Source organism: Ovis canadensis, chromosome 22, assembly GCF_042477335.2.
Source record: "Ovis canadensis isolate MfBH-ARS-UI-01 breed Bighorn chromosome 22, ARS-UI_OviCan_v2, whole genome shotgun sequence".
NCBI classification, from domain to species: domain Eukaryota; kingdom Metazoa; phylum Chordata; class Mammalia; order Artiodactyla; family Bovidae; genus Ovis; species Ovis canadensis.
In genome coordinates, this window is record NC_091266.1 from 53,255,186 (window position 1) to 53,281,203 (window position 26,018).

At 47.5% G+C, this 26,018-nt stretch overlaps 1 long non-coding RNA gene across 1 annotated transcript in view; it reads left to right on the plus strand.

The window, feature by feature from the left end:
- The window catches only part of LOC138427883 (uncharacterized), a 28,247-nt gene extending 2,766 nt beyond the window's left edge, over positions 1-25,481 (plus strand). The window contains exons 2-3 of the long non-coding RNA XR_011252217.1: positions 21,343-21,507; positions 23,384-25,481. This is a non-coding gene — a long non-coding RNA (uncharacterized lncRNA). The remainder of the gene's footprint in view (positions 1-21,342; positions 21,508-23,383) is intronic.
- The last annotated feature ends 537 nt before the right edge of the window (positions 25,482-26,018 follow it).

The following is a 26,018-nucleotide window of genomic DNA, read 5'->3' on the forward strand; positions in this document are numbered from 1 at the left end:
GGAACGTTCCGGAGTCTCGCCGCTGGGGTCGCGGGGGCCGGAGGCTGCGGCAGGGGTCAGCGTGTGCGTGCCACCGGCCGGGTGCCCGCCGCGCGGACACCGTGATCGCCAGGGGTTTATAGCGCTGGGCACGCGCTGCCGAGTGGAGCGCAGAAAGGGTTCCCCAGGGGGCTTGGTGGTCCTGGCTCTCGGTCTATGGGTTAGCTGGGCCACGCTGGCCTCCCCGAGACTCCGCGGAGGGCTTCCCGAGGAGGCGGCACGGCCCGAGCTAGAGGCGGGGGGAAGGCAGGGCTGCCAGCCGCGCTTGCGGGCAGCGAGGGGTGGCTAGGCTCTGCGCTTCGGGGTCCGAGGGTCGGTGGCTGGAGCGCTAGTTCTCACCCAGAATCTGCGAAGCCCGGGTCGGGAGGAAGCCGCTGGGGGAAGCCCGAAGGGCAGGGCAGGGCAGGAAGGCAGGGTCGCCGGAGAGGACCGCAGGTTGCGACCCTAGGCTGCCTGCAACCTGCCTGAGTGCAAACGTTCAGTGTGATCTGATCACTTCCCGTTGTACTTGAGCGAAATCGCAACTTTTTTTCTGAGGCCCAGAGGTTCTCTGTCCTCTAGCTTTTGCCTGGATTCCCAGTGCCAGGGAGGGAGTCCTGCCTGCCCTGTTTTTCAGGCGTAACTTCGGAGGGTGACTTGACCGCTCTAGCCTCAGTTTCCACAGCAATGGGGAAATCCTTCCTTCTAGGGTCCTTGCTAAGTTGCTTCAGTCAAATCTGAGTCCACCTGGTGGACTGTAGCCCACCAGGCTCCTCACTCATGGGATTTTTCCAGTCAAGAATACTGGAGTGGGTTGCCATTTCCTCTTCCAGGGGACCTCTCCCAACCCAGGGATCAAACCCACGTCTCCTTGGCTCCTGCATTGCATGAGGATTCTTAACCCCTGAGCCCCCAGGGAAGCTCTAGGTTCCATTATGAGCATTTAATAAGCTACTGGTAAAGTGCTTAGAATGGTGCCTGAAGCAAAGTGAAGTGCCCAGAACTGCCAGCAGGGCTTACTTGACCTCAGCTTACTTGACCACCTTCCCTTCCTGGGTCTCCATAACCAAGTCCCTGCCTCAGGGTCTTTGCACTTGGTGCCAGAGCTGTTGCCCAGCTCCTTTCATAGCTTCTGATTCAGGCCTCAGCTCTGAGACCTTCATGACTCATCACTGTCACAAAGTTCTTTGTTTCCTCCCTAGACATTATCCTTATCTGAATGTTTTTTTTTTTTTCTATTTGCTTAGCCATTGTTGTCTCTTTCCTCCCCAAAATGTAAGTTCCATAGAATAGGGACTGAGTTTGTCTTGTTCTCTGCAGGTCCCAGCGCCTTGATCAGTGCCTGATTTCCAGCAGGGGCACAGTAAATTCCTGGAGAATAGATACGTTCTTCTCACCTGTATCTCAAAGTGGTCGAACAGCGTCATTGCTGAGTGCCCATTCCTGTCATTCAAGATTATAAGTGAAATCATTGGCCTGGAAATAATATTTAAAAAAATTTAAAAAATAGTAAGTTTCTAAAGATTTTGAGGTTCTCAGGAAGGGTGCTAGACAGGTGAGGATTTTTCTCCATGTCACCATCTTTCTACCTTGACAAGTTTTGACTGTGAGGCTGAAGTTCTCCCCATGGCTCCCTGATCCTGCGAGGTGATAGAGGGACAGTCGAATTTCCTCCCTAACCTGGGCCCGAGAATCGTGTAGAGCTCCTCCCCGCAGCAAAGCAATATCCACCTTCATGCTATCTGCCCTTTAGTGTCACCCTGATGACCACCCCTCCCGCCCCACGACTACACCATGTGGCCCTGGCCTTTTGTCCCCAAGCTCCCCTGCCAGAGCTTTCTGCTCCTTTGGCTGCCCTCTTTGGTATTCATCACAGATTCACACCTGCTTTTTCTCCTCCCAGGAGCCAGTTGCCTTAGACTGGCTCCTGCTGGGCTTGCCAGACGGTCTGAAGGAGCCAGAGAGGCCAGCAGAGGCTGGGTGGGGCTGCCTCAGCAGCTCTGCTCATGCTGGGGAGATGAGTCAACTGGCTCGGATCACCATGTCACTGCATCTCCTTGTCCTGGCTGGAGCCAGGGACAGAGTATTTCTGGAAGTCTGGCCAGGCTCCCCATCTCACACTCTGTATTTACTCAGTGAGTTCATTATAAGCAATGAGTGTCTCGGACACGATGACCATCCTTGGCCGACTCCTGGCCTAGGGTCCTATCTTTGGGAGAGAATTTGGAGAAGGGTTCTGGCTATCTGGAGAACAGGAAGTATAAATACTGAACTCATTCATGGGTGCAAAACTAGTTTCTTAGCACCACTGGATCGGACACAGTAATGGCTCTGGGGACATGGGTACGATAATAGCTAACATTTGTTTAGCACTTCTCATGAGCCAGAAACTGTTCTAGGCGCCTCATGTATGTTATATCGCTAAACGAAATACTCGAATCTCAATGAAATAGGTTCTATTATTATCCTCTTTTATTCAGGCGGGAACAGGCTCAGAGCAGACATAGAACTTGCCAAGGTTACCCAGACAGGAAGTGATGGGTCTGAACTTGGAACCAGAGCCTGCACTTCTAACCAGCACATTGCATTGCCCTCTGTCTTAGTCTCCAAGACGGATAAGATGCAGCTTTGATCATCCAGGGGCACAGGGCATCAGAAGCAAACAGAAGGTAGGTGGGTGGGTATGGTTTCCCACACAGGGAATCAGTAGTGACTGGTAGTGGTTCTTACTCTACACCAGGCCCTGTTCTAATAGCTCTATATACATTATTAGCTCTTTAAATCTTACAGCACCCACAGCACCTAGGAAATAGGAAGTGATGTCATCTCCATTTTATAGGTAAGACACTGGGAAGTCCAGCCACTCATCCCAAGGTCTCGGGGCAAGTAGGTGGCAGAGCTGGGATTGGAACCCAAAAAGGGCCTCTCTCCAGGGCCCATACTCATAGCCCTGCCCTGGGTCAGATCTCTGCCCAGCAGTCCCAGTATTCTGTGCTTGTCCTCAGATGGTTAAGAGGGTGCTGATCCCCTTGGGTGTCACCAGAGACACCCTGAACTTGGAGCCCAGAGGTGCTCCTCACTAATGGAAACCCCAGGGGAGTCTCCATGACCGGAGGTCATGAGGTCAGCTCTCTCCACCTCTCAGAGCTGCTTCCAGGAGTAATGAAAAGAACGGACAAGGAAGAGCCCTGTGAAGTATGAACTCTGACCTCAGAAACACTTGGTTCTGCAGGCCTAGCCTGTGCTGGGTACCCTGGGAGAGGGCCAGGTGACTGACCTACTTTAAAGATCAGAATGTAGGGCCATGAAAAGGGAAGAGGTGATTATTTTAGTTGTAAAATGGACAGCTGTAAATGAGGTATCTGGTTTGATGGTTAGACTTGTCTGCTACTTTTTTGTTTGTTCATTTCTAAGAGGACGGTACTCCGAGACCCTCGGAGAGCTTCATGCCAGTTCAGGTGCCCAGTGCTTTCTGTGCCCCATCCCTGGGCCCTCCAGCAGTCCTGTGTGGAGAGATGACATTGTGTGCATTTTACAGGCCGAGAAACTGAGGGCTAATGAATGGAGGAGCTGGGCTCTGAACCAGGTCCTGCTGACTTCAGTCCTGGCCTCTGTGCTCCAGAGGGTCCTGGCACAGACCTGGTACAAGGGGGCTGCCCCTCTTTGCTCCTGGTTCTGGGCTTCCGGGTTTAGTTGCACTTCTGTCCGAGGTTCCCCCTCTCTCAACCTTGGTACTTTTACATCCTCACCCCTCCTCAGTCCTGGGGGTCCATCACCCACATGCCTCTACTGAGTGTCAGAGGGATGATCCCACTCTCCTCCACCCACCCACCCACCAGCTTGCTGCTTTCTTGTAAAAGCTTGAAGTCAACCCCTTGACTTTGTGTCCACATCTCTGCCCAAGATAAAGAGATGTCTCTCCATCCCCAGGAGCTCATCCTGTGTGAAGTGGCATCCAGCAGGATTGGGGAGGAGAAGGGCAGGTATCAGTACAGACCGGGCTGCCTTGGTGCTCCATCACACTCACTCCAGGCCTGCTTCTGGTCCTAGCAGCTGAATTTATTTTGGCTTAAATGACATAGAGGTCAGGGATGGTAAAAATTTCCTTTTATCGGGTGGACTGAACGGCATTGTGAAGGGGATGGCAGCTGCTCTTGGGCTTGCAGCGCCTGCTTTACATGGGCTCTGCCGTGGGGCTTCCAATTTGCAAGTGGCTGATGACTGTACTCGTGTGTCAGCCTGCCCCTGCGCACATGCCCACCCTTAAACGGTGACTTCTTAGCGTGGGGGACAGGCCTGGGTTGCAAGATGGGGGCATGAGGATGAGGGAGATGTGTTCTCTGTTTGCCTTGAACTCGTGGGGCGGCCAAGGGCAGCTGCAGCTGAGTCAGTACAGGCACTAGAAGGAGGGTTTGCCTATGGAACTGGCTCGGCTCAGGGGATGGAGTCTGGGTTTCCCCAGTTACTGGCCATAGGGTCTTGGGCAAACTACCTGACTCCTCTTTGCTTCCATTTCCTCATTCCTAAAGCTGGAATAATAGCTGAATGTAGCTCAGAGAATTACTGGAAGAAGTTGATAATTTGTTCCTGGAAAAGCATTTTAAATGGTACCTGGTACAGAGTAAGCGGCCAATAAATGTTAGCTGACCCCAAAATACAAGCTCAAGATTACCTTCTCCATTCACATCTGTCTTCCCACTCAAAATACATAATATGCAAAAGTCGTAAAATGGGATGCCTTTAAAGCTCCATGTTGGCAAGAGACAGTCCTGATGTGTATTTTGGGCCTCACCATTCGCTACTGTGTGATCCTTTGCAAGTGACTTCATTTCCTGAGTTCCGGTTTTCTTCTCTATAAAATGGATATAAAATAAAATATCTGTTGTTAGTGGTGAGAATTAAGTGAATAACGTACATAAAGCAAACGGTGCTTATCATTCTTCCTCATACCCTGTCCCATTCCCCCCTTCTGTACAGGTTCTTTTGCAAGGTTATGAGATGTGTTCTCCAAACCAGTTTTCCTTCCCTCCTGGGTACACAGGAAGACTACATTTCCCAACCTCCTCTGTGCTTAGAGGCCTCATGTGACTGAGTTCTAGCCAATGAAATTTGGGCTGGAGTAATCTATTCCACCTCCAGGCCCAGGCCCTAAAATGTCTTGTAAGATCTTTCATGCTCCTTTTCTCCTCCATCCACCAACAGAATGTGGCTCAGGGTGACCTTGGTGAAGATGGTGGAGCCCCTGCCAGCAGAAATCTGTCCTTCACTGCCTGCTGCTTATCAGGCTGCTTGGACTGGGACATGTGTATTAAACCACTGAGATTTAGGGTTTGTTCGTTACTTCAGCTAGCAGCTAGTCTATCTTGACAAATAAAGAATTTTACAGGGACTCTACCTAGTGTATACACCTGCATACATTCACATTATAAGATTTCCCATGTATTTTAGAGTCTTCCTGGCCCTCATCCCCCTTAAGCTCATCTATATGACCCAAGTTTAGAACCTTACCACCTTAAAGAACCAGACCCAGCAATTGTTATTAGTACTGATGGTGAGATAATTCCTGAGAGCAACTTTCTGGCTTCAGAGCTGCCCTGTAGCATAGAGGTTTTGAAGAGAACTCTTTACTAAGAGATTTTAGTGTCAGCCTCTTTTCTCAGGACAGAGGTCTCCTAAGAGGGTTTTGCTAGTCATACACTCTCCTTCCGGTTATAGTTGCCAAAGTGCTTGCTTTTGTCCTCCTAGTACGTCCACCAGATTTGATGGGTCACACGTTATAGGCTCTGGCAAGGGCTCCTCTCAGCTGAGCCTCTGAGACTTGGCCCAGGTCCCCCTGATAAATCCCTGCCCTACTTCTGGCTTGGGTGAGATGGGATCCTTCTGTGCTGCCTCCCCTTGTTAAATCGAGGGGAGCCTGAAGACTGGGGCTGAGATATATCCATCCCCTCTCCTTAGAGCCAGCTGCAGGGTTGGGGTATGGCCGATATAATTTGTTTTACACAGGATTGTTGATTTTAGGGGTCAAGTACCATCCTTATGGTGTTCTGGAAAAAAAAATCCTCAGTTTGGATGAAGTTTATAAGAACTAAAAATAATGAGGATCTTAATATATTGAATATGTGTTCTGTACCAGGCCTCCTGTTATTTCTTTAGATCCTTTCCATCATCCTGTGAAGTGAGTCTTAAGTAGCCCATGTGTAGATGCCAGCCCAGTGGCCCAGAGCTGCTGGAGGTGGACTGGAGACTCTAACAGGGATCAATTCAAAGGTAGTAACAGTTAACTTTTCCTGAGTTAGGAACTGTGTAACATGAGTGCTTTTGATGAATCATTTCATTAAATTTTGATAATTTCTTTATGGAGTAGGAACTATTATTTCCATTTCTCAGGTGGGAAAACCAAGGCTCAGTGAGGCAAATGATCTCTTTCCCCCAAGGTTTCATGGCTAAAAAAGGTGGTGCCCAGATTCAAATTAAAGTCTCTCTTGCTTTCAAACTTGTACTTTCAGTCATGCGGTACCTTGCACTGCCTTCGCTGCCGCTTGGAAAGTTCAGCAGGGACCGGGTAGATACACTTCCAGGGGTCATGGCTTTGGGTGGGGAGCCAGCCTGTGGTCAGGTGGACAGCCCACTGAGTCAACACTTATTATGTACAAAGCCTGACCCCGTGCCCTGATATGATACAGGGGAGGCCCAGACTATCCCATGGCATTGGTGCCCTGGGTCGAGAAGAGAGTTGTGTATCTCTACCTGCAACCTGGATAAATCAGTGCCTTGCAAGGATAGATGCCACAAACCTCAGAGGAGAAAGAGAGCACCCAGAGAGGGCCAGGGTTGGCTTTCCCATGGAAGTGGGATTAGATGAGCCTGCTCTGCCTGTATTTGAATCCCAGCTAGCTCAGTTCCTTGGCGTGCTGCTGCTGCAAAGGCGCTTCAGTCGTGTCCGACTCTGTGCAGTCCCATAGACAGCAGCCCACCAGACTCTGCCATCCCTGAGATTCTCCTGTCAAGAACACTGGAGTGGGTTGCCATTTCCTTCTCCAATGCATGAAAGTGAAAAGTGAAAGTGAAGTTGCTCAGTCGTGTCCGACTCTTAGCGACCCCATGGACTGCAGCCTACCAGGCTCCTCCATCCATGGGATTTTCCAGGCAAGAGTACTGGAGTGGGTTGCCATTACCTTCTCCGGTGACTTTGGAGAGATTACATAATTTTTCAGAACCTCCATTTGCCATGTGTAAAATAGAGATAGTAAAGGTACATAGCTCAGTTGGTAAAGAATCTGCCTGTGATGCAGGATAGCCCGGTTAGATTCCTGGGTTGGGAAGATCTCCTGGAGAAGGGATAGGCTACCCACTCCAGTATTCTTGGGCTTCCCTTGTGACTCAGCTGGTAAAGAATCTGCCTGCAATGTGAGAGACCTGGGTTCAATCCCTGGGTTGGGAAGATCCCCTGGAGAGGGTAAAGGCTACCTACTCCAGTATTCTGACCTGGAGATTTCCATGAACTAAGTCCATGGGGTCACAAAGAGTCAGACACGACTGAGTAACTTTCACTTTCACTTTTTCACCTACCTTGGAGGATTAAATAATAATATATAAAGTGTTTGGCACACAGGAAGCTCTTGATTATATACTTATTTACTCTTTGCATCATCAGGGACTAGTGGACTTTCACTAGGTAAAGAAAGGAAGCTTAATGTACCAGTGAGTGTTATAAGCAAAGCTTCAGAGCTGAGAAAATGGAGGTGTTTTTTTTTTTTTTTTAGAATAATAAATGGCTTGGCTTGGCTGGTTCATATGGGAGCAATAGCAGATGAGGCTAGAAAGAGAGTCTGAGGTCAGATTGGTGAGGCTATGAGGAGCCATTGAGGGGTTTTGAGCAGGGGAGTGTCATAGCCAGAGCTGGGTTTTAGAAAGATAAGGCTGCCGGGTGTAGGGTGGATTGGGTGGGGACTGATGGGAAAATCCCTGTAGAACACTGTTGTCATCAGCCAGGAGAGAGGGTGGTGGCAGCTGGTTGGGCAGGAAGGTGTGAATGGGCATGCATGGTAGGGGAAGTCCTCTGGAGCTTGGCACGCTGTAAGCTTGGTGCCGCATGGGGTGTGGGCTATACACACCCTTGGCCAAAGGCAGGTGCGAGAGTGGTGCCCATCCAAGTCCAAGCGAGCGGCTGGGAACCAACAGCAGGTTTTCCTTTTGCAGGCCCAGGCTTGGGAGGCCGTCCTTCTGGGATCATGTCATCACTGGTATCTTTGTTCCAAGAAAGAGACAAAAGAAAAACTAGAGAAAGGAGGGACCAGCCTCCTTTCGGTCCTGAAAACCCAGGGTGCCTGGTATCCTCAGGGTGGCAAAGCCCTCTGATGGTCTGGAAACAGGTTTCAGAAGGCGCGCTTGGAAGTGAGAAAGGAGGCAGGCTCCTTTTGGGTTTTCATCTAGGTTTTTGAAAAGCAAAGCAGGCTGGCGAGAGCCGCCTGTCTGAGGCGTGTTTTATCTTAACCTTTCCATGTAATCCTGAAAGCCCACCTAATCAATTGAAGATCATAAAATATTAGACTTAATGCTGCAAAGTGCTGCTTTTTAATTCACATAACAAGCTCCTAAATAATTCAAATAGCAAACAGACCTGGCAAGTCAATGGTGGGAGGCTGCCTGGATCAGCGGGTGAGTGTCAACACATGCCGCATTTCCCGGATCGACTCCATTTCAAGAACCCTATTAAGTTAATTGCCGGTTTCTGACAGCAGAGAGCATGCTGGGAGCACAGCAAGCTTTATTAGCCGCCGTGGCATCTGGAGACATCAGCCATTTTGCCCCTACTCGCAGGCATCGAGAGCAGCATGGAGAAAAGTAAATCAAATTATGAGACAATAAATGCTTTGGCAACACGTGGGCATCAGATTCATCGGCGGATACAAAAGAGTTCGAGTGTCAATTGTTGGCTTGTTAAATTTTTTATAGCAACACCTTCTGTTTCGAACGTCTCATAGGATGACATGGAATGGTGACATCATTTGGCATTGTCTGGCTGATGTAGGTCGACATTAGTGCGATCGAGGGGCCCCCACTCCCTAAAGAAACTGCTGGGTGGAGAGAGAGTTTGTAAATAGAGCAGGAGTTGGGGTAGACATTTAGAGAGACCTCAAATAGTCCAGCTTCCTGAGTGGCTCGGTGGTAAAGAATCCGCCTGCCAATGCAGGAGACGCAGGTTCAATCCCTGGGTTGGGAAGATCCCTCAGGAAAGAAAATGGCAACTCACTCCAGTACTCTTGCCTGGGAAATCTCGTGGACAGAGGAGTCTGGCGGGCTACAGTCCACGGGGTTGCAAAGAATTTGATATGATTTAGTGACTAAACAACAACAGATAGCCCAGCTGCTCTGCAGAGCCCAAGCGTTACACGTTTAGGTTTGTAGGCAGACCCGTCTGGGTTTGGAGACCCAGTGGAGACACCCATGGTGTTCTGGAGGCAGCTGGAGATGGGCAGGCAACATGTGTGAAGTTGAGGTCCCCAGTCTTCCGTCCATTGGGAAGTTCCCAAGTAGGCCATTGTTTCCATGGCTAGCTGCCCTCCCCTTGGCAATCCTGATATATATTGAGTATGCAGTGGGTGGGGACATCCGGGCAGCTTGGAAGTATACCAACAGGTGCCGCTCTGTAGAATGGGGCTCTGATCTATCCAACGTACATTTCTGCTACATGAGAAAACAGGCAGAGAGAGATTCCTCAACTGTCCTCAGGTCACATAGCCAGCCAGTTCTCTTCTGGCATCGTCCCATTTTGTGGTGGTTCTCTTTCAGGCCTTAAGAATGTGGTGCTATGGTGACAACCTAGATTAGATCTAGATTATCATCCTGGTTCAACTGTTTATTGTCTGCCTGACCTTGACTTAAGCTAAGTATGTATAATAACTTCTCTGTCCTTCTATCCTGTTGGCAATATGAGGATGAGAGTGCTTACTTGGTGGGGGTTTTATGGAGTGCATCGAATTGATGATAGGTGAGATCGAGAATCTCAAGCTCGATAGCTTGGAACTAAGCATAATGTCATTACCTTCAACTGTGTGGGCGATTCATGTGAGTGAGAGAGATGAGCAAGATTATTTATGCTTCTCAATGATTCTTTTACAAACCAACAACCTTCCAATTTATTTGCACATCTGAGTTTTTACATCAAGTTTACATAAAGTGAGACAAATGATGCGCCCAAGTCTCTCCTTGCCTGAGTCCTGAGATCTAACCTCAGTGTCTGCAGAAATAACACTTATTCCAGAATCAGGGCCTTGATATGATAGGAATTCAATAAGTAAGAACGTTGTAAATGATTGGTGGAGAGAGGCTGGGGAGCCTGGCAGTAAAATCGGCACAGATAGAAATACAGCAGGTGGACTCTCTGTTCTGATCCTGGTTTTCAGATTCCCTTGCGTTCCTGGGGTGACTGCACTTTGAAGCTGGGAGGGATCTTGGAGATGGAGTCTGGCATCCTTGGGAAATTGCCGCTCAGAAAGAGTTGGTGACTAGCCTGAGGTCACACAGCTAAACAGCGGCGAAGGCAGTGACAGGGGCTGGGTCTCCTCCTGCCAGTCCTCAGACAGTTAGGACTGACCTTTATGGCATTAGAGCTGATTCCACTTTGCCCAGGAAAGAGAACTAATGTATACATATGCGTGTGTGATTAGTCCTATCTGCCTCTTTGCGACCTCATGGACTGTAGCCCGCCGGACTCCTCTGTCCACAGGATGTCCCAGGCAAGAATACTGGAGTGGGTTGCCATTTCCTTCTCCAGGGGGTCTTCCCGACCCAGGGATCAAACCTGGGACTCCTGTGTTTCCAGCACTGGCTGGCGGATTCTTTACGACCAGTGTCACCTGTGGAGAATGTGCCACGGCCCCAAGACCTCTCTCTGAGAATAATAACTTCAATGCATAACTAATCTGTAATAATCACAACTGTCATTCCTAAGGGCTGAATTTCAGGGGCTTGATTTACATTATCCATGGAGCCCTTTGTGGTGGGCATTACTGGGACTCCCATTTTTCAGAGAAGGAAGCTGAAGCTCAAGGGTTAAGTGGTTTTGCCCAAAGTGACACAGCTGTTAAGATTCAAAGGTAAGACTTGAACCGAAGGCTCATACAGACTTCTGTTCTTTTCGTGCGGCAGCACCCTGACCCGCGTTGGATTTTGGCTTAGGTTGGAGGTCTCTAGAACGTAAAACAGGGAGGGATGGATCACTGCTCAGGGCTAGAACTAGCCAAGATCAGTGGGCACTAGTGAGAAGATGCTGTTGGATGCTCCCCTGGCACCGGGACGTTCTGCCCCCTTACATACCACCTCCACTTGTGTTTCCTGCCAAGCATGGGTTAGTAGCCAGGGACACAGAGCAGTCTCTAGTAACTCAATATATATGTTAGTTACTAGATGTATATTGCACCCAATAGAAAACTCCAAAAACAGTGGCTTAAATGCATAAAGGTTTTCCCTGTAATGTATAAGAAGTCCTGAGCAGGCTGGTGTGGTGGCCTCACGATCACGTGGGGCCCAGTCTGTGTCTCTCTTCTTGCTCTGCCATTCCCAGCATTTGGCTTCCATCCTCGGTGTGTCAAGATATGTGCTGCCGCTCCAGTCACTGCATCCACATTCCAGGCAGCAGGAAGGAAGGAACAGGGTAAAACAAAGGGGTCTTTCTCCTGTCATCTCTTCTTCCTTTCAAAGAACCTCCCCTGAAATCCTCTGTGAGTTTCTCTTGTTCTCAGTGACCACACCTTAGCCACATGGCCATACTTAGCGGGAAGCAGAATCTTGAACTGGACATATCGCTACCTCAAGAATATAGAGCTTGTGAGCAAAGAGTAAACCAAGAAGCAGCAGGCAGACCCTGCCACGGCACGATTCTGTGGCACCTCTCCCACCTGCAAAGTGCTGACAACTGAGAACAGTGACGTTCTGAATTAGAGAAAACTCTAGTTAGCCCTGGTCCGAGTTTTGTTTAACACACGTGGAAATAATTGGAAACGCCCTGGGATGCCTCAGACCTAGGGTTGGAACCACTGTGCTTTCTGGGGCTGTTTGTTTCGGGGATGGCAACAATGATGAAATCAACAGTAATTCACACTGTCAGCAACTTTCATCCTTCACTGTCCCTTTTCAAAATACGAACACATTTTATTTCTCTGGATTTCTGCTGTTCATGACACTTTTATTCTGTGGGTCTTCTGAGGTTGATTGGAGGATGCGTTTCCTCTTCTGGAGGAGTCACATGATTAATAGGCTGTAAAAAACAAACACAGACACCACTGAGTCAGCTCCACCCATGTCCCAGGCACTGTACATGTGGCACGTCCTGTTATTCTCACAACATGAGAATATGGGAGAGGGGTTATGATCCCATTTTACCAATGAAAAGTAGAGGCTCAGAGAGGCTAAGCAACTTGACCAAGATCACACAGCTGGTGCTTTGGACTGAAGGTGTGTCTCTCCCCTCCTCCCACTCAACCCCCCCCCCCCCCCCCTCCAATGCAGTTCATATGTTGTAACCCTAACCCCTGATGTGATGGTATTAATATTAGGCGGTGGGCCTTTGGGAAGTAATTAGGTTTGGATAAGGTCATGAGGATGGAGCCCCATAATGGGATTGGTGCCCTTTAAAGGGGATGAAGATTGTAGAGCTCTCTCTTTCTCTGCCAAGTGAGGACATAGTGAGAAGGTGGCTGTCTGCAAGCCAGGAAAAGAGCTGTCACTGCACGCTGACCATGCCAGCACCCTGATGTTGGATTTCCAGGCTCCAGGACTGTGAAAACTAAGCATCTGCTGTTTAAACCCTCAGTCTGTGGCACTTTCGTTGTAGCAGCCTGAACTGACTAGGGGCTTCCTAGGTGATCAAGTGGTAAAGAATCCACCTGCCAATGCAGGAGATGCGGGTTTGATCCCTGGGTTGGAAAGATCCCCTCGAGGAGGGAGTGGCAACCCACCCCAGTATTCTTGCTGGGGTAATCCCATGGAGAGAGGAGCCTGGCAGTCCATTGGGTCGCCAAGAGTCAGACATGACTTAGCAACTAAGCTCACCTGTGTGTAGAGCTGAGCAAGACAGCTGGTCAGTGCAAGAGCTGTGTTTTCCCTCACACCACGAGCCCACCTCGAACATCCCCACCCTTCAGACTCCTTCCCCATTGCTGATGACGACAACAGGGCCGTCACTGAGACCTCCAAGCCTCTGCTGTCTTCTGAAGTCCCTTCTTACCTCCAGCTCCTCCTTCTTGCTCCTCAAGCCCTCCTCTTTCGCAAAGACCCCTTGAAAACTTGCCATAGGAATCCAGTTCCATCACCTGCCCCTGTGCGGGCTCTGCCAGCCACGCCTCCTTTCTGGCCCCACTTGGCGCATGCTCTGGTCCAGCCCATGTTCCCGCATCTCAGCTCATCAAGTCATCATAATCCACATCACCTGCTACCTAGGACCAGGGTTCGTAAATAGGAATAAAACATAGGTGGTCCCCGTCCCCTGCACTCATCCCCAGCTCACTGAGTGAAGCCAGCGACTCTGAGGACAAAACCAGAAGCCCCTCTCCCTGCAGCCCCAAGAGGCAGGAAGGGCTGTGTGTGCAGCTGAGGCCTGGCTGCCTGCCGGCGCCGCTCACATCCTCATATACATAATCTAAATATATATTTTGAAAATTGAAAAATTGCTCACATATAGAATGTGGCTGCACTCTCTTTGAACATGTCTCTTTAAAGACAAAATTTGCCAAGTGCTTTCCTGCCCTTAAGGAGACACTTGAACATGGCAGCAGATATAAAATGGAAATTGAAGTGTCTCTCCCAGGCCACCGTACATGTATAAAACAGGCACAATCTATTCTAAGCGCTCATTAATAGCTGGTCTCTGAGGGCCCGGGCAACAGCTAGAGGATCTTACTCATTAAAAAGGTGGCGAGGTAGAGTTTTGTGCCTTCCGTGCTTCTTGCTGTGAGATCCTGGTGTTTAGATGTCGCCGGCAGGCCCCAAGATTGCTGGCACGGGTGACTATTTTCTAAAGGGTCTGAGAGTGTTGCTGGCTCATTGGTGGGGCAAGAAACCCTTGTCGCTTTTCGAGGGGGAATTCATCCCTCTTCAAGGTGGGCCCAGAGCAGCGTTATCTAAAGACAGGTGCAGAGAAGAGAGAGCTTTAGTTTGTCAGCTAATCAAAAGATCATCAGTGATGCTCAGCACAGCATTGTGGTCCTCTGAACGCCACTGTTAACGACACAGAGCCACCAGGCTTGGTTCTGGCAGGGAGGTCTGGGGTCTCTACACCCTTGGAATCACAGGGGCTGACAGACAGCCCCTTGGGTTTCACAACCAGCAGTGATCACTTGCAAGAGAGCCATTGGTTTATTCTAGCAAAAGAGAATCCTCAGCTTTTTTAAACCTCCCGCCCTCTTTGTTCTTTGTTTTGATTCTCTCACTGTGAGGATCAATGTTTTGTCCTCTTCTCCTCTCTTATGGAGAGAGTAACATTGTCCTGTCCCCACTGGCACATCAGTGGGGGTTCTGGACAGTTTTCTAGGCATTGGGGGTCTGCCTGTCCACCCAGAAACCTGGGTGGAGGCAGGGAGCCCCATGTCCTCTACACTCCTGCATGTTCCAAAGCCACGTTTTCCTGCTCTGGAACTATGCTGTTTTCCTTGACTTGCTTTTAATGCTCTTCTCATGGTGGCGTCACCTCCTTGGAGAGGCCTTTCTTAATGTGACCGCTTCCCCGCCACTTTGTTACATGAACACAATTTGGAATGACCTTGTTTACTTCGTAGCTCCCTTGATAACTGTGGTCTCACCTCCACACCAAGGGTAGGTCCAGGGGGCACGGATTTTCTGTCCTTTTGCCTGTTTTCGCCACTGCTCGGCAAAGAGCCTGACCCCAAAAAACACTTGCTTTATTGAATGGGGCAGCAAACAGAGGGATGAATCAGGGACCTGAAATGACACCCCATTCCAGTACTCTAGACTGGAAAATCTCATGGACGGAGGAGCCTGGCTGGCTACAGTCCATGGGGTCGCAAAGAGTCAGACATAACTGAGTGACTTTACTTTCTTTCACTTTACTTTCCTGTCCCACAGCTGGTCTCTTAGTCACTCCACTGGGAGATTTGTGTGTGTGTGACCCTTGGTAGCTTCTAGGCTGTGGTCCCCAGCTCTCCCTGCGGTGTTCCCTGCAGGAGTGCTACAGGGCTGCCCTACCTGGTACATTAAATCGGCATCACCCCAAGGCAACAGACCTGAGATTCAGACAACAAGAAGATAATGGTATAGAGTTCCCATAAGGAATGTTTCCTCATTTGTTTTTATGGCACAACATCAACCCTGGATTGAGAAATTCATTTATCTATCTTCACCCCACATTAGCAGGTAGAAAATGTATTATTTTTGAAATGCTAATAATAAATAGAGTGGTTTAAACTAAACTTCAAAATAATTAAGCTCAATATGAATAAATAGGTGCAGGGTTAGAGGGGGTGGGGATATACAGAGAACATTCTGGGATTATGATTACTTTGTACGTAAAGAGCACTGGCTCATCCATGGAAGTATTTGAGCTGGCCTAGAGATATGCAGCCACCATCACTTCACAGATGATGAGGATTTCAACCAGAAATCCTCAGGGAAGAGAAATAGGCAGCAAAATCCACTCAAGTGAGGACTTACTATGCAACATGTCCACCATTAGGGTCCAGATGCTTTGGGGCTACTATGTATTTGGCTCTGAATGTCTGAGAAGCCAAAGTCAAGAGAGAAAAAAGAACAGATGAGGTTTGCAGGAGGTGCAAGTTCTTGAACTCTGGAGGGAAGTCACCTGAGAGGGAAGAGCACAGATAATGCTGACTCTTGAAAAAAGGATTTCAAATAATTTCTTAAAAATTCAAAGAATTGTCAACCAAGTTCTCAATGTACCCATCAGGCTGCTGAACTATCCCTCCCCAGTTAGTTAAAACCACCTCAGGGCTGATAATCTGATGGCCCAGGGGTACCACTGTTCAAAATCCCCCCAGGCCTCCATCTGAAGACCCACCATTAGGGCATCGCTTCCTGGAAAGAGCATGTGTTTATGCTGCTGTGTGACAGAGGCTGCAGGAATGGGCTGTGTTTAGGATGAGGCGGGCAGAGGGCTGGGACCCTGCGACGTGGGGTTTGGGATTCAAGGAGATGCTGATGATGAGTACACTGATTTCACAGTGGGATTGTATGGTGTGGATGGTTGGTGGGATAAAGGTCCAGTTGGAGCATTAGTGAGCCAAGCTTAGATGTGACCCTGGTCTGGTCTGTGCACAAGGCACCCAGAAGCGTGACTGATCCACAGCATCTTCAGAATCCCCAGACTGTCCTGACCCCGGGATCAACATCTCTTCCTTCCCTGAGAACACTGAATATTCATCTTTGTCTTATAAGCAGCTGATAAGACACTGAACAATTGTACCTGAATGAAAGAATGGATTAACAGACTGAGCAAATGAGTGCCAGGTCTACTACGATGGCCCAAATTCCATCTCTCTTTCAGTTCTTGCTCAGGGTCACTTTCTCCAGGAAGCCCTCCCTGAATTCGCCTGCCCAATTCCATCACTCCAGTTCAGTTCAGTTCAGTTGCTCAATTGTGTCCGCCTCTTTGCAACCCATGAATCACAGCAGGCCAAGCCTTCCTGTCCATCACCAACTCCCAGAGTTCACTCAAACTCACATCCATTGAGTCAGTGATGCCATCCAGCCATCTCATCCTTGGTCGTCCCCTTCTCCTGCCCCCAATGCCTCCCAGCATCAGAGTCTTTTCCAATGAGTCAACTCTTCACATGAGGTGGCCAAAGTACTGGAGCTTCAGCTTTAGCATCATTCCTTCCAAAGAAATTCCAGGGCTGATCTCCTTTAGAATGGACTGGTTGGATCTCCTTGCAGTCCAAGGGACTCTCAAGAGTCTTCTCCAACACCACAGTTCAAAAACATCAATTATCTGGCGCTCAGCTTTCTTCACAGTCCAACTCTCACATCCATACATGACCACTGGAAAAACCATAGCCTTGACTAGATGGACCTTTGTTGGCAAAGTAATGTCTCTGCTTTTCAATATGCTATCTAGGTTGCTCATAACTTTCCTTCCAAGGAGTAAGCATCTTTTAATTTCATGGCTGCAATCACCCTCTGCAGTGATTTTGGAGCCCAGAAAAATAAATTATGACACTATTTCCCCATCTATTTCCCATGAAGTGATGGGACCAGATGCCATGATCTTCATTTTCTGAATGTTGACCTTTAAGCCATCTTTTCCACTCTCCTCTTTCACTTTCATCAAGAGGCTTTTCAGTTCCTCTTCACTTTCTGCCATAAGAGTGGTGTCATCTGCGTATCTGAGGTTATGATATTTCTCCTGGCAATCTTGATTCCAGCTTGTGCTTCTTCTAGCCCAGCGTTTCTCATGATGTACTCTGCATATAAGTTAAATAAGCAGGGTGACAATATACAGCCTTGATGTACTCCTTTTCCTATTTGGAACCAGTCTGTTGTTCATGTCCAGTTCTAACTGTTGCTTCCTGACCTGCATACGGTTTCTCAAGAGGCAGGTCAGGTGGTCTGGTATTCCTATCTCTTTCAGAATTTCCCACAGTTTATTGTGATCCACACAGTCAAAGGCTTTGGCATAGTCAATAAAGCAGAAATAGATGTTTTTCTGGAACTCTCTTGCTTTTTCCATGATCCAGCGGATGTTGGCAATTTGATCTCTGGTTCCTCTGCCTTTTCTAAAACCAGCTTGAACATCTGGAAGTTTACGGTTCACGTATTGCTGAAGCCTGGCTTGCAGAATTTTGAGCATTACTTTACTAGCATGTGAGATGAGTGCAATTGTGTGGTAGTTTGAGCATTCTTTGGCATTGCCTTTCTTTGGGATTGGAAAGAAAACTGACCTTTTCCAGTCCTGTGGCCACTGCTGAGTTTTCCAAATTTGCTGGCATACTGAGTGCAGCACTTTCACAGCATCACTTTCAGGATTTGAAATAGCTCAACTGGAATTCCATCACCTCCACTAGCCTTGTTCTTAGTGATGCTTTCTAAGGCCACTTGACTTCACATTCCAGGATGTCTGGCTCAAGGTGAGTGATCACACCATCGTGATTGTTTTGGTCGTGAAGATCTTTTTTGTACAGTTCTGTGTATTCTTGCCACCTCTTCTTAATATCTTCTGCTTCTGTTAGGTCCATACCATTTCTGTCCTTTATCGAGCCCATCTTTGCATGAAATGTTCCCTTGGTATCTCTAATTTTCTTGAAGAGATCTCTAGTCTTTCCTATTCTGTTGTTTTCCTCTATTTCTTTGCATTGATCACTGAGGAAGTCTTTCTTATCTCTTCTTGGTATTCTTTGGAACTCTGCATTCAGATGCTTGTATCTTTCCTTTTCTCCTTTGCTTTACACTTCTCTTCTTTTCACAGCTATTTGTAAGGCCTCCCCAGACAGCCATTTTGCTTTTTTGCATTTCTTTTCAGTGGGGATGGTCTTGATCCCTGTCTCCTGTACAATGTCATGAACCTCCATCCATAGTTCATCAGGCACTCTATCTATCAGATCTAGCCCCTTAATTCTATTTGTCACTTCCACTGTGTATTCATAAGGGATTTGATTTAGGTCATACCTGAATGGTCTAGTGGTTTTCCCTGTTTTCTTTAATTTCAGTCTGAATTTGGCAATTAGGAGTTCATGATCTGAGCCACAGTCAGCTCCCGGTCTTGTTTTTGCTGACTGTATAGAGCTTCTCCATCTTTGGCTGCAAAGAATATAATCAATCTGATTTCGGTGTTGACCATCTGGTGATGTCCATGTGTAGAGTCTTCTCTTGTGTTGTTGGAAGAGGGTGTTTGCTATGACCAGTGTGTTGTCTTGTCAAAACTCTATTAGCCTTTTCCCTGCTTCATTCCGTATTCCAAGGCCAAATTTTCCTGTTACTCCAGGTGTTCCTTGACTTCCTACTTTCCATTCAGTTCAGTTCAGTCGATCAGTCGTGTCCGACTCTTTGTGACCCCATGAATCGCAGTACGCCAGGCCTCCCTGTCCATCACCAAATCCTGGAGTTCACTCAGACTCACGTCCATCGAGTTGGTGATGCCATCCAGCCATCTCATCCTCTGTTTTCCCCTTCTCCTCCTGCCCCCAATCCCTCCCAGTATCAGAATCTTTTCCAGTGAGTCAACTCTTCGCATGAGGTGGCCAAAGTACTGGAGTTTCAGCTTCAGCATCATTCCTTCCAAAGAAACCCCAGGGCTGCTCTCCTTCAGAATGGGTGCTGATAACAGGTGCGAGTCACTGGTGGCTCCATGGAAAAGAATCCGCCTGCCAGTGCAGGAGACGTGGGTTTGATCCCTGGGTCGGGAAGATCCCCTGGAGGAGGAAATGGCAACCCACTCCAGTATTCTTGCCTGGGAAATCCCATGGACATACAGTCCATGGTGTCACATGAGTCAGACAGGACTAAACAACAACAAGAACAACAAAATAGGTAGGTGTTTTTTTGTGTTCTCTGTTGTCCCTCATTCCAGCTAGACAAACTCATTTTTATCAAAATACCTTCATTCAGTTGCTATGTATTCCCCACACTGTGCTAGACAGAAAGAATTTAAGAGTAAACCAGAGAGACAAGGAGTGATAGTCCAGTGCAGGGATTGTTGAGTCACAAAAGCAGGCAGGGGCCAAGCCCAGGCTCTGCCTGTTTTTGTAGGTAAAGTTTTATTGGTGCACAGCCACAACCATTTGTTTACATATTGTATGTGACTGTGCTTTTGAGTGAGAATGGCAGAGTTAAGTTGCTGTAACAGAGACCATATGGCCAGCAAAGCCTGAAATATTTACTCTCTGGCCCTTTCAGAAAAATGTGCTGACCTTGCTGGGGAATACAACCTAGAAAAAGATCTTCACAGCGCGATGTGTACCCTGAGGGGCCAGAGCAAGTTGACCTAATTGAGACTAGCTGGGCTGGTGGGTGTGCTCTTGTAGATTGGGTGGCTAGGGAGAGCTGCTCTCCTGGAAATGTCACCTGAGTGGAAACATGAAGGAGGAGAAGGTTGCCATGAGAACACCTGGACAGGGGCCTCCTGGTGGAGGGAACAGCATGTGCAAAGGCCCTTTGATGTGTTGGAGGAAAGGAGAAAAGCTACAATGTGTGGCCGAGAACATCCAAACAGGAGGAGGGTGGGAGAAGATCAGTGTTGGAGAGGCAGGCAGGGGTTAGATCTGTGATTCCCATGGAAGCTGATATTGCCATGAGTTCACCTGGGATGTCTGTTGGAGTGCAAGTGTGCTCAGTCATGTCTGACTCTATGCGACCCCACGGACTGCAGCCTGCCAGGCTCCTCTGTCCTTGGGATTTCCCAGGCAAGAATGCTGGGGTGGGTTGCCATTTCTCACACCAGGGGATCTTCCCGACCCTGGGATTGAACCTGCATCTCTTGTGTCTCCTGCATTGGCAGGTGGATTCTTTACCGCTGTACCACCTGGGAAGCCACTTATTGGGGGAGGGGAGTGCCATATATGCAGTGAATAGGCACCAAGGGTGCAAGACTTCAATCAGCTTCTCCAACAGTCCTACACATAGATGGGCTGGCCTGGGTCCTGCAGGCTTCAGGATGTTCTGGTAGATAATTATGTAGGTAAAAAGCCAATTTCTAATAACCTGAGCCTGAGTATAACTCTCCAATTCACATAAACAGAAAGTAATTTTAGCACAGTGTTAATTATACATTGAATTTTCTAGGAATGGTGCTACTATATAAATTAAGGGATGGGTTCTGTGTTTTATTTGGAATGTTACCAAGTGGTGCTTGTCATGTTGGGAAAATGTCACCTATGGCAACATCACTCTTGGTATTTAAGTCTCCAAACAGCACCCTGACATCAGGTATGAGTTTCTTGTTGTGACATTCACTATGATTTTACACACAAACACAAGTCCTTGTGTTGAATAGTGAAGTTGTGTCAGAGAACCTTCCAGTTGAAATGCATCTTTTTTTGATATGAATTATGTCTCCCTTCCATATGAAAATTAATATATTAATATATTGATTAAAACATCTTGTGAGTAGATAAATTCTATTACTATTTCCACTGAATTCTATATCAGGATATCAAAGGAGCATTACAAAATATTGGCTGAGACAAGTCCTGGGACTGGATCCCAAAGTTTTCTGTACATCTTGATACAGGGTTTGGATTTTATGCTGAGGAAAACAAGGAGCCATGGCAAGATCTTAAGAGGAGTGATGGGTTCTTTCAGGCAAGGGTGATGATTACATCTTCTCTTTTTCTCTTTGATCTGCCACCCTTCTCCTTCCAGCACCTGGCACGATGCTGGGTGCCCAGCAGGCACTCTGTAAATTAAAGGGCTACCAGCCAGAACAACCACGGCCCATGAGCTAAGCAGGTCTGCACGCCTCCCATCAAACTGAGATTGCTGAGGCCAACAGGGGTTAAGCTGCTTTCCTGGACCAGGTAATGTCTGGTAAGTGATATCTGATAAATAGATATCTGTATGCTTGAGTTGGGGGTTGTTGTTGTTTAGTTGCTAAGCCCTTTTGAGACCCTATGGACTGTAGCCCTCCAGACTCTACTGTCCATGGGATTTCCCAAGCAAGGATACTGGAGTGGGTTGCCATTTCCTTCTCCAGGGGATCTTCCCAAACCAGATTGAACCTGCGTTTCCTGCATTGGCAGGCAGATTCTTTACCCCTGAACCAGCTAGGAAGCTCTGGGTTGGGGGTTACCCATTTCCTTTTCTTGCCCCTGAGAGCAGTTCTTTGGGGCTTCCCTGTTTGCCCAGCTACCCACTAATTCTGTCCAGGCCCAGCACCGCCCACAGGCCTACCTGCCTCGCTCCTGTTACCTAACTGAGGCTGCAGGCATCAGTATGTCCCAGGAGCCAGCTTCTCCATCTTCAATCCTGGCCAAGATCTAAGAATATCTCCGAGAGTATTCCGCAACAGATGTGCCCACAAATTACCTGGTCCCAGGGGTGGGGAGCAGGCCAGGAAAGGGCAGTGCTTTCCTAAAAGCATTACACACTTAATTCGCAAAGTTACATCACACATTTGTGCAGAGGTTAACTTTCTGGGAGCTTATTTCAGAACCGGAGGCAGGTCAGGGATCCTGAATGAGTCCTTCACAGAGAAGGCAGGGAGGCCTGTAGACGTTCCGTGAGTGTCAGATTCTTTCACATGAACCAGGGCAGATGGGGAGAGGTGGATATTTGAGGGGCCTGTTTCATCTCTGCAAGGGCCCAGTGGGTGCCTCTACAGGCACCCTCACACTTCTTCCTGGGAAAGCCCCTACCAAATGCGTATGCGCGGAGCCTCATCTCACGGGTGTGGAAACTGAGGCTGGATGAGGTCAGGTGTCTTTCTACCTCTTACAGACCATGTGACATGGGCCGAGTCTGAGTTTGAACCCAGGTTCCAGACTCCTAACCCTACTTTCTCCCCACTGCCCAATGCAGTGAGAGATGGAACAGGGGTGATATGTGTTATGTATTAATTTTTAGAGTGCAGTTGCACATATACATCTGGCTACACTTCAAAAAATCTTTACTGAAGTATAGTTAGCTTACAATATTGTGTTACTTTCAGGTGTACAGCCAAGTATTTCAGTTTTAAAATACATATTTATATATATTCTTTTCCAGATTATAATTTATTATAAGATATTGAGTATAGTTCCATGTGCTACAAAGTAAATGCCCTTATTTACAAGACAGAAACAGATTTACCCAGAAAACAAACATGGTTATCAAAGGAGAAAAAAGATGGGGGAGGAATAAATTAGGAGTATAGGATTATATACACACTACTACACTGCTAGTAATATACACACTACTATATATGAAGTAGATTTTCAAAGGACTTACTTAACTATAATTTTTAAAAGTTATTTAATGGCCTTGGGTACTTTATTTATAAGAGTCACAGAGAAAGTTAGGGAACCTATGTGAGATTACAGCCAGGAGTGGACAAGGAACTGTCCACAGAAGCAGTGAAACAGCAAATTGTAAAAATGAGTAAGATTGAGTTCACTCGACAGTTGTGTCAAATTCAGCTCATTTCATTGACAAATTAATTGCCTTGAATTATTATTCATAATGTTATGGTTTTACAAAATAAACGTGGTCATTGCATACTCAGAGGGGACCATTTAGAAGTCCATTTATTTCTAAAACTAATATTAGATACATTATAGTTGCAAAGTTGGAACCCTCATTCTTCCTTATGCTTTTATATTCTGCCTCTAAAATATATTTCTGTTGTTTCTCCTAGTTATCGTTTTTACTGTGATAAAACATGCGTGCCATAACACTTTGGTTTAAATAATTTTTAACTGTATCGTAGGGTCCAGTGGCATCAAGTCCATCCTACTGCTGCACATACTTATACTTTTTCATGAAACGTAAGAAATCTCTTCTGGAAATTCTAGCAAAGAGCAAATGGATCAAAGGCATGGAGAAAAGTCAGCCCCGCATGCTGCCAGGTCCCCTTCCCCGGGTCCAGGGAGCACTTGTAAGCAGGTCTGCCTGTCTACTGAGATGTGGATTTCTGCCAGATTTGCTCATTCGCTGAGACTTCATCACTCCTTACCACCGAGAGAGCATCTCAAACCCAAACTGCCTCTTCCCTACCTCTATATTTCCAAGCAACGTTTCCCCGACCAGATTTACATTTTCAAAAACCCTTCAGATAATCACAAACCCAAGAAACTTCCACTCCTCTGAGGTTTAATTAGGAGAAACTGTCTTCCTGGTACTTCCGAGCGCCTGCCTCTAAATTTCTTGGCGGAAAGGCTAGGTTCAAGGCGGCGGATGAGCGGGAGCTAGCAGAACCTGTGAATAGCCTCCCCCTCCGTCCCCGTCTCTCCCCAGCGACCGGGAGAAGGCCGGGCTGCAGGTCATTGAAATCACATTGTGCGTGTGCCCTCTGTCATTAGGACCTAGAGAATGGGGACGATCGGAACGTAGGATAACACATTAGCGATAGATAATAGAGTCTAAATAAACATAATCAGCTTTCCTCTACGTCTCCAGACCAAAGCTTATCTATAAATACCCTAATGACGCCCCACCAGCCAATTACTCGTTTCTTGGAAGAGCCCCTTATTAATGGCGTTTGCAGTGAGGGAAAAACATTAATTATTGGACACAGTGGGATCTTTTACGTGCTGTCTGGTCCGGACAGCACCAATTAATGCAACAATTATTATCAACGACTGTGGCAGCATACTGAGCACAGCCACCCTGGGCTGGCTCGATGGGGTGGGAGAACCTGTGTGCTGGGGGACCATCACCCACTCGCCACTTCTTCCTCACTGCGGAAACTGCTGGAACAAAGCAGAGGGTGGCCAGAGTGTGTTGGGTATTCCTTAATTTTTTTAAAATTTATTTTAATTGGAGGATAGTTACTTTACAAAATTGTGATGCTTTTTGCCATACATCAACATGAATTGGCATACATGTGTCCCCTCCCTCCTGAAGCCCCCTCTCTACCCACCCTACCCCTCCAGGTTGTCACAGAGCCCTGGTTTTGGGCTCCCTGTGTCGTAGGTTTTTCCTTTTAAGCCTGAGCATAGTGCTCCTGGGGTGCTAAGTAGGGGCAAGGGGGAGGAGTCAGGCACTGGTCTGTTGTGTTGAGTTGTTCAGTGAAGCCAGGTAGAATATTGGAGAAGACAGGCCACCCTTCTGCAGAGAGGGGTGCACCTGGCTTGCCCACCCTTACCCCCACCTCTAGCCCCTTCCCTCTCACTTACCACACTGCAGTCCCACTGTATCTCGCTCAGCTTCTCCAATTCAACTATAATCCATCTGCCCCAGGACATTTGCACAAGCTTGAAAGATCTCCTGCCCTTTGCAAGGCTGGCTCTTTTCCAGATGTAGTATGAAAGTTCTCTCTGTAGTGAGGTCCTTCATGAGCTTGAGCCCATAAAACAGCTTGCCCTTAATATTAGTCACTTCTTGTTTCTATTCTTTGCTCAGCATCTATCCTAAATTATATTTAACAAACATTTATCATTTTATTTGCATTTGTTTCCCCCACAATAATGCCAGCTCCATGAGAACAGAGAGTCAGTTTTCTCCAGCATGTCTTTGAGTATCTTGCATTTAGTAGTTGCTCAATAAATATTCGGTGAGTGAACAAAAAAGTGGAGTACAGAAATAGTTTATACTTAAGGGGCTCCATACACTTATTTTGGCCACCTGATGCAAAGAGCCAGACTCATTGGAAAAGAACCTGATGCTTGGGAAAACTGAAGGCAGAAGAAGGGGGCAACAGAGGATAAGACTGTTGGATGGCATCACTGACTAAATGGACATGAGCTTGAGCTAACTCTGGAAGATGGTGAAGGATAGGGAAGCCTGTTGTACTGGAGTCCATGGGGTTGCAAAGAATCAGACACAACTGAGCGACTGAACAACAACAAAATATCAGATGCCAAAAAGACTAAACCAGCAATTCTGTTGCAGAAATTCCACAGGGAAAAAAAAAAAAGCCCAAATTGCTCTATTAATAGCAATAATGTCTCCTGCAAACTCTGTGCGGACTCTGCCTCTGCATTTTAAAAGTGATGAGCATGCTTGAAGGAACTTGACGGACTGTCTTGTAAAATATGGGCCTCTATTATTACTCACATCATGGTGCTTTATTGGAGATGGCTAGAAATGAACCTGCCCTGCCCAAGGTATAAAACAGTTGCCAGAATGCTTTATTTTTCTCTTCTCAGTGACAAGCAGAGGATCTCTTCTGGGAGGCATTAATTACAGAGTACTTTGGAAAACTGGTTCAGAGAAGGCTGGGAGATCTCCCCTGGGCCTTGGTCAGGGCTCAGAAGAGGGTGTGCCCTTGTGGTCCTCCTGGAAAAAGAGCTCCAGGCTATTTCTACTACAAATTACCCTTCGGAGTGTTAAATTTGCTTATTTGTGTTATTCAAAATCAGAGTCAAGTTCAAGATGCTCATTCAACCTCACTGAACCTCAGC